We start from the raw sequence: 9,718 nt of genomic DNA, 5'->3' as shown, positions 1-9,718 counted from the left end.
GTGATATTTTGCCTGGCCCCTTAACCCATCCCTTTGCAGATCCTTAATGTCATCCCAATATACTATCCATGTTCCTGTCATGGACCTGGTGGTCGACGTACTCAGCAAGTTGATGTTGCAGCGAGCTCTGATGTTCAGCTTCTCTGCATTCGCCAGAAGTCTCTTCATCTAATGACAGGATATCAAATGGAACACTGCAACACTGAAGACGATCATGTCAAAATAAAGAAACCAATTTGAATATTCACATGCAATTGACCACAAATATGATGGCATCATTTTTACCTCCTGCCTTTTTAAGTACTGTGGTGGTAATTCGTCCCACTTCTTATTTCTGGACCATTGGGTTGAACTCCAGTCCATGCTATCCAATGAAAAATTTACCACCCTGCCAAGTCATTAAGATGAAATGGTCATGACTTCAGTATTAAAGCTTGTCCCACTTATCACTTCCAGGACAGGATGCCGAGTTTCCCCTTTCACATTAGTTGCTATGCAGCACAGTAGTTCTCTTTCACACAGTGTAAAACAATTAATCACTGAATAAAAACTGAAAGAACTTCCAATGTTGTAAATCAGAGACAAAAACAGAACTGATGGAAACGCTCAGCAGGTCTAGCAGCTAAGGAAGGGTCCCTCGACTCAAAACATTAATTCTGATTTCTCTCCACAGGTACTTGCAGACCTGCAGAACTTTTCCAGCAATTTCTATTTTTGGCAACAGTTGATCACTGTCCTTCTCCCCAACTATGGAGCTGTATTGCGTTCTCTAATCCATGCAAAATTCTGACTTAAAGCATAAAATGTTTCTCCTTCTTTAGATTCTTAACACTTGATGCCCACTCAAGGTGATGAATCCTCTGTCCAATTTCACCTTGGTTAGCAGCGAAAGGTGTCTTAAACAATGGACAGAGAGGGTTATGAAGAGGTTGAGGAAGCAAAATCCAGAGCTGAAAGTCTAGACAGCAGAGGCACTGTTGCTAGCAGTAGAAAGGTAATTAGTCACAGTACACGAAGTAACATAGGCACTTCACTGCATTGGAGACAGACAACTGATTATGTGTAGCTTGGGGGAACATCACTCCACATCAAGCAGTAAGGCAAGGAGGCAGTTCCCATGAAGTGTTGCAGCTGATACTGTGACTGAACCTGCACCAGCCATCTAGAAATTTGAGTTAACTAACTTCCCTTTCATTAGTGGTAGAACAACGAGAAGGAAGTCAAAATTGGAGAAGCATAGAGATCTGAATTAAAGATTAACATTTCTGAACGAGTTAGCTCTGAATTTGCCACTGCTTAACTTATAAAAGTTGGACAAGCCCTGAGAGAAATGGATGTTTACCATCTTTATTGATTATTTAGGCAGGCATTATTCGAATACAAATTGGGCAAAGCAGTTCCAGTTCAAATTCCAGACAGTTTAAGGTTCCAGCACCTTGGAAAGTATTCATGAGACAATGAATTGTTTGTAATCAATATCATGCCGGCAAAAAAAAATGTAAATGGTAAGAAACTGGTCAAATTCGGCTGTTGACTTGTGTCAATGGCTTAGAAGAGTCCAGAAGTTACTCATTATGGAAAACCTAGCTCCTGGCTTGTTCTTGTAGCCACAGTATTTGTAAGGCTATTGCAATTCAGTTTCTGATCAATGGCAGCCCACAGGGTGTTCATGGTGTAGGGTTCTAGTTGAATTGAAAATCAGCAAATTTATCGGGCAACGCTTGGCCTGGTCACATTGAATGTCTGGAACAGTGGTTAGACTTCCTTTTATTGGAGATGGTCATTTTCTGACACCTGAGAATTTTACTTGCAACTTATCAGCCCAAGCCTGGACACTGTCCAGGTCTTGCTATGTTTGAAAATAGACTGGTTCAATATCTGAGGAGCCAAGAATGGAGCTGAACGTTGTGCAATAATCACTGAACATCCTCACTTCTGACCTTATGATGGAGGGAAGGTCATTGAAGCAGCTGAAGATGGTCATGTCTAGGACACTACTCTGAGAGACTCCCTTTAGCGAAGATGATTGACCTCCATCGATCACAACAATTTTGCTATGTGACAGGTATGACTCCAACCAGCAGCCTGTTTCTCCCCCCCCGATTCCCATTATTTCCAGTTGTGGCAGAGCTCCTTGACAATACACTCAGTTGAATGCAGCCTTGATGCGAAGGGCAGTCTGTGTCACCTCGCCATTTGGAATTCAGTTCTTCTGTTTATTTATTGCCTGAAGTCTATAATGAGGTCCAGAGGGACAGGGAAATCTAAACTGAATGTCAGTGATCAGGTTATTGTTAAGCAACTCTTGAGAGAATTGTAGATGACATGTTTCATAAACTACTTTCCAAAATCAGCAAATTTATCGGGCAACGCTTGGCCTGGTCATATTTGTTTTGTTGTGTTTCCAGATAACACATACCTGGAAAGTTCTCCACATTCCCCAGGTGGATGCTTGTATTGGAGCTGTACTGAAACAGCTTGACAGGGGATACAAGATGTACTGGAGCACGATTCCTCAGTACTGTTACCAGTTATGTTGTCGATAGCTGTTACCATATTCAATGCATTCAGCCATTTCTTGATATTAAATGGAGTGAATTGATTGAAGACCCAGTATATATGATGCTGGGGACCACTGGAAGAGGCCAAGATGGATGATCCACTTGGCCATTTTGGTTGAAGATTGTTGTAAATGCTCTATCTTTTGCACCGATGAGGTGGGCTCTCCTGTTATTGGGGCTGGGGATATTTCAAAGATTCATTCAGTACAGAAGAGGCTTTTCTACCCATTGAGTCAACAGTGAGAAAAAGTACTGTAAATCTACAATAATCCTACTTTTCCATACTAGGCCCATAGCCTTGAATATTATGACATTTCAAGTGCTGATCCAATTATTTTCTTAAAGCTTGTGAGGTTTCCCACCTCAACTACCTTCCAGCTTCCGACCAACCTATGAGTGAAAAATATTTTCCTCAAATCCCCTCTAAACTGCCTGTCTTTAACCTTAAGGTTATGTTTCTATGCAATTGACCCTTCCTCCAAGGGAACACCTGCCTTGTCCATGCACCTTATAATCTGATACAAGCATCTTTGTGGAGACTTCATTGTTCCAAGACAACAGAGCTAAGAACTGCCTCCCTGGGTTTTAGTATCAATGAGCTCTGTCTATCACTTGCTGCTTCTGCTACTTGGTTTGTATGTCGTCCTACATTGGGGCACCACCAGGAGCTGATGGCACTTTGTAATGTGCCTGGTGCCACTCTGGGCTTGGTGGTAATGGTTCCCTGAGGGATATGCTGGGCAATGAGATTGCAGATTGTGCTGGACTACAGTTTTGCTGTTGATGGCCCACAGTGCTTCATATCAATCTGTAGCTGCAAGATTTATGCTGAAAATATGTCATCTTGCATTGTGATAGTCGTAGAATCCCTGTAGTGCAGATAGAGGCCATTCAGCCCATCATGTCAGCACTGACCCTACATAAAGCATCCCACCCTGTAACCCCACATTTCCCATGGCCAATCCACCTAATCTGCACATTTTTGGACTAGAAGAGCACCTGGAAGAAGTCCATGCAGTCAAAGGGAGAAGATGCAAACTCCACACAAACAGTCACCTGACTCTGGAATTGAACGCAGATCACTGGTGCTGTGAGGCTGCAGTGCTGACCATTGAGCCACCGTGCCACCCTGTAGTGCAATGCAACATGCTGGAAGATATACTCAGTGTGAAGGCAGGACATCATCTCCACAAGGACTGTATAGTAGTCCCTCCTACTAATACTGTCATGGCCAGGTGTATGTGCAGAAGAGTGAGGACAAGGTGAAATAGGTTTTCCCTTTTTCTGTACCCTCACCACCTGCCGCAGACCCAGTCTAGCAGCAAAGTCCTCAGAAACATGACCAACTCAGTCAGCGGTGCTGCTATCATGCCCGACTGTTGATGAGCAGTGCGCCTGTCCCAGAGTATACAGTGGACATTCTACACTCTCATCACTTCTCTCTGCTCCTTCCAGACTCAGCCTGGTTTGTTCCGCACCAGATGCTGCACTCTAAATTCTTGACATTTTCTCTCCCTTTAATGTTTCGATACATTTGCCAGACCCACCTTAAAATACTGATCTGAGCTCATCTTGTCAGTGCTTTTTAATACGTAATGTACCTTTTTAACCTCCTTGTCTGTAAAGATTAAAGACTTGTCCCTAAAGCCTCTAACACTTATTAATTGTTCTCATTACTCTTCTCTGCACTGTTTCCTGAACATTTATATCAATTTAAAGAACACTTCAGCATTGCTCGCCCAGCTGACACATACTGAGCTGCTCCATATTATCCAAAGCTTCCCTCAAAAACATTGACTGGGCTGTTCGACAATGTTGCTCTTGTGATTTCTTCCATTGCAAAATCTTTCTATGTTCCAGAATCCTGTGACTCCAGTGACACTCAAGTGACAGTGAAGGAATGGCGATATATTGCCAAGTCAGGATGGTGAGTGGCTTGGAGGCGAAGGTAACATTAAGAGTTCACATCATCTTTGGTCAAGATTTGGGATTTGGACCGAGAGCTTCAGGCTCAGAGTCAGGGATACTGCCCAGTACACAATAAGATCTCCTTAGCAGTTTGTCCCTATGTCCTTTTAATTTCCATTGTACTTTTATTCCAGATTTGTGGTTTAACTTGGCATACATTACTCTGATAATAGAGCATATCCATTCTTCATCACTTGTGTCTGTTCACGTCAGAGCAGAATCATCACATACATGTTCAGTTCCAATGTCCCAACATGATAACATTGATCTTGTTACAATCTACATGGTGCTGATGGTAAGCTATAGTTCATTCAGGAAGACAGAGTCGACATGACACAGGCACTTTCCCTGCATCTTGCAGTTTGTTACTCAGGAGTTCCAATGGTGAAAGCTACAATTTCTTTCCTTCCCCATGGCTAAGCAGGATCTCCCACTTTACCAGCTGCCATCGCTGTTTTGGAAAGAACAGCAAGTCGATCCTTCACACTCTTTGGCCGAGTAATGTCTTCTTCGACTGTCTACTCCTGGAGAGGATGTTGAACTTGGAGCTCCTGGTCCAGAGACAAGGGTACCCCTTACTGCTCAATCTGCCCTTAATAATTCCAGGCAGACTGCTGTTGGCAATTCCGTGCCTCCCCAGCTAGTGATTTATCATCGTCCTCCGAATCGTCTCCAAAAACCTGCTCACTGCTGAGGTTTGGCTGACGGCTCAATACAGCCTTTTTCTTTGTTTTGAAGTAAAGGTACTGGGTCTCCTCTGGTAGCATACTCTGTACCAGGAGAGGATACAAAGTCAGGGGCAAGAGAAGGCCATTCAGCCCCTCAAGCCCACTTCACCATTCAATTAGATCATGAATGATCTACTTCAATATGATTCTTTTTATTTGCATGGGGAACATGGGTATTATTGGCTGGGCCAGCATCTATTCCTAGTTGCCCTTGAGAAGGTGGCGGTGAGTTGCCTTCTTGAACCTCTACAGTCCGTATACTGAAGGTAGATCCGCAATGCCCTGAGGGAGGCCATTCCCTGCAGTATCTCCATGACCCTTGATTATTCTAATGTAGAAAACTGTAGATCTCAGTCCTGGTCATACTCAAAGACTGAACTTCCACAGTCCCTACGATAGAGAATTTCAAATATTCATCCTCTCAGTGAAGAAATTCCTCCTTGTCTCAGTCCTAAAAGGCCTGTCTCTTATTCAGAGACTCTCTCTCCTGGTTTTGACCCTCTCCCACTGCCAGCAGGAAACATTCTTCCTGTACGTACCCCTGGAAGATTGGAAAACTGATCAGAGATTTAGCCTTTTCTATCTCCCTTCTCTGCGCAGCCTTGAAATATATTTCATTCGGGGCTCGACCATTTACGTCTCCTTCCAAAAATGTGAAAACCCCTTGTTCATGTTTAAAACACAGCTGCCAGGATAGATATTGACCAGAGAATGTCAGGGACTTGGGATTATCAGACAGGCTGTTCATAATCCCACCAATTTTAGAAATTAAAGAAAGATTCAATTTCCTGCGACAGGGAAATTGCTTTCTTTGGTCAACGAAATTGTCCCATCATCTTGGTAAAAAAAAAACTGTGTTAACTGACATCCTTTGAGGAGGAAGAGGCACAACTCTGACCATTCCTATACGTGACTCTCATCCCATGCCAGCTATTCGCTTATATCCTGCTGTTTTAATGGTTCCAGGATCGGGCTCAGTCCCACTCTCAGGGGAAATCAAACTGGGAATGGGTATCAGTTGCAGCACTGCCTTCTGAAGGAGTTATTGAAAAGATTAGAGGTGAACTCTGGAAAATTGAATTGGAGAATTTACAAATATGTTAGTCTCAAGTTTATGACGTTGAGCACAGAAGAGGCCCTTTGAGTCTGTACTGCGAAAGCTACACTAAATCTTCACAATCTCACTTTCCCGCATTTGGCCCATAGTCTTGAATGTTATGACATTCCAACTGCTCATCCAAGTACTTTTTATTATTGTAAGATTTCCTGCCTCATCTACCCTCCCAGGCAGTGCATTCCGGACCGCCATCACCCTCTGGGTGACAGTATTTTTCCACAAATCCCTTCTAAACGTCCTGCCTTTCACCTTAAAATTATGCCCCTTTGTTATTGACCCCTCAACTAAGGGGAACAGCTCCATTCTATTCACCCTAACCATTCCCCCCATATTGTTATACACCTCCGTCAGGCACCCCTAAACCGTCTCTGCTCCAAAGAAAACAGCCTGACAGCTTATTCAGTCTCCCTCCCCAGCTACAAGGCTCCATCCCAGGCAACATCCTGGTGAATCTCCTCCAGTGCAATCACATCATTCCTCTAGTGTGCTGCCCAGGACTGCACACAGTACTCCAGCTGTGGCCTAACTAAAGTTCTGTACAAATTGATAAGAAAGGACAGTAAGGAATCAATTCTTTATTTCCAAGTATAAGCAAGGAGAGCCAGTCTTATCACTGTGAAGTGCAAAACTGATCCTGGTGGGTTAGTCACCTCTGAACAAAACGTTACAACATATAAATAATAGTACCCACTTTTCTTTGTCCAGTATCTTGCATTCTCTGCTGTTCTCCTACGGTTTTCACAGCTATATCTGACTGGGTTACTCCTGCTCCAATACGCCCTTGTTTCAGTGTGACTTTACTGATAATCCCTGCACTCTTGAGCCTGCCTTTGCATTTCATTATTTTGAGATTTAGATTAGATTTTGGATTGTTTGGTACCTATCTGCTTTTTCTAAAAAATGACTGAAAATTTAACCCTTAAGCAACTGAAACTGATTCAATCCCTTCCAACTGGATATTTTCTTTGTTTCATAAAACAGAAGTACATGGGGTTTCAACGTTATCAGAAAATGAAAAGCTACATAATTCCTGCAGGGGGATAATAACTTCCCAATTCTTGTTGGGAAATATCTTAATTTGACCCCTCCCACCTGTCATTCCTAAATCCATCATTTGTTTTCAGTGTGAACAGTGGATTATAGGGAGATAAGGAGAGTCTTGTTGCCTAGTCAATAACATCCCAGCCTCAGAGCCTGAAGCTCTCACTTAAGGCTGTGACATCCAAAGATGGTGTACTCAAATAGCAGCCAAGCAAGTTCAGTCTCAATTTGTAAATCCACAGAGTGACCGATGTGTACCGGTGCAGAAGGAAGCCATTCAGCCCATTGTGCCTACACTGGCTCACTAATAGGCGTCATTACCTAGTGACAATCTCCTCCTAGTTCCCTTCCCCTGACGAGGTAGTTTTATTCAAAAAGTCATTTGATTTTGATTTATTTACTCTCACATGTATTTTGTTACAAAATGCAGTGAAAAGTGTTATATTGTGTCACGACTCTCCTACACCATCTTACAACACAGAAGAATAAAACAAAACAAAGAATATAAAGGCAGAAAAATAAAGATGTGAAGAAAAAGTGTTCAACGTTACAGTCCTTCTTGTTCAGTGCTTCGCCATGGGTCTGGGGGCCAGGCATGAGTCCCCATCACCACTGGAATGAAAGTCAGCACACTTTGGCACCATCTTGCCTCCTCTGACACCCTCACCACCTGAGTCTTTGCTACACCTCACCAAAGCAGATGCCACCAAGTACCGCAACAACCCAAACTCGAATCACCCAAAGCCCCTCTTGAATGCCTCCCTTTAAAACTAACCTACCACATTTCCAGGCAGTGCATTCCATAACCTAACTACTCACTGAGTGAAAAGGTTTCTCCTCACATCACCTTTGCTTCTTCTAAATCACTTTAAATCTATACCCTCTTGTTCCTTTTATGAACAGGAACTCCTGTTCTCCTGATCTATCCTGTCCAGCCTGCTTATGATAGGGGATTTCAAAATCAAATCTCTTCTCAGTCGTCTTCTCTTCAAGGAGAACAATCTTTCAACTGCCATCATCGCTAAAGCTCTGCATTCCCTGGAACTGTCCTAGTAAACTGCTTCTGCACTCTGGAATGCATTCACATCTTTCCATAAGGTGGTGCACAGAACTCCATACACTACTCCAGCTGAGGTCGACAAGTATCTCGTGCAAGTTCAACATCACCTCGTTACGCCTATACTCGACAAATAAATCTAAGGATAGTGTATTTTTATTTACCGCGCTCTCTACTCGTCCTGCTACTTTCAATGATTTGTGCACATGTACACTGGGTCCCCCTGTTCTTGCTCCCATTCTTAGAATTGAGCCCTCATTTAGTTTTGTCCTTCATAATTCTTCCTACCAAAACACATCACCCAACAATACCGAGCCCTGGGGAACTCTATTCCAGTTTAAACAATGCCCATTGACTATTCCCGTCTGTTCCCTATCACTGCCAGTGTTGTATCCATGTTACTACTGACAGGTTGTGAACTAAAACTATAATTTTTCTCAGGAGTTTTCGCAGCAGTTGAAAGGTTTGTCTTATGAAGAGAGATTGAGCAGTGGAAACCTATACTCACGGGAGACTAGAGGAATGAAATCTATAAGATGCTAAACAGGATTGACAAAGCAGACGTCAAAAGAAAGTTTTCTCTTGTGGACAATATAGAGTGAGAAGTCATGGATTTCAGATGAGGAGGAAGCAGATTTAAAACAGATAAGGAGGAATTACTTGTCTAAGAGTCACAAATCTGTGGAATTCTCTACATCGGAGTGTAGCAGATGCTGGGGCACTGAGTAAATTTAAGGAGGAGAGAGACAGGTTTAATTACTAACAAGTTTAAGGGTTATGGAGAGTGGGCAGGAAAGTGGAGCTGAGACTTAGATGACATCAGTCATGATCGTATTAAATGGCAGGGCGGTGTTGAGGGGCCAAATAGCCTCATCCTGTTCCATGTTCTTTGGATTGTTATTAAGACAAAGATTGAAGCTGAGCCGAACAAAGGGATATTAATAAGGCCTCACAAATTACATGGCTGGCAGTGGGGTGGAGAAGTGGAGGAAGGAAATCCCCCAAAGCATGGGGCCCAAGGAGCAGTGGGCATGGCCCTTCCAATGGTGCAGAGATTAATGTAAGGGGAGCTGAAGAGGCTGGAAGTGGAGGAGTGCAGAGATCCAGGCAGACCGTAGGGTTGGAGGATATTCCTGAGACAGTGAGGACCTGATTTGTGGAGAGGTTTGAAACCAAGTGTTAGAATCTTGAAATTGCCCAGCTTTGATCAACAGTATCATTCAAACAGCTGGTCATCACTGACAGA

Source organism: Stegostoma tigrinum, chromosome 36 (assembly GCF_030684315.1).
Source record: "Stegostoma tigrinum isolate sSteTig4 chromosome 36, sSteTig4.hap1, whole genome shotgun sequence".
Classification (NCBI taxonomy): domain Eukaryota; kingdom Metazoa; phylum Chordata; class Chondrichthyes; order Orectolobiformes; family Stegostomatidae; genus Stegostoma; species Stegostoma tigrinum.
Note: the sequence above shows the minus strand (reverse complement) of the source record.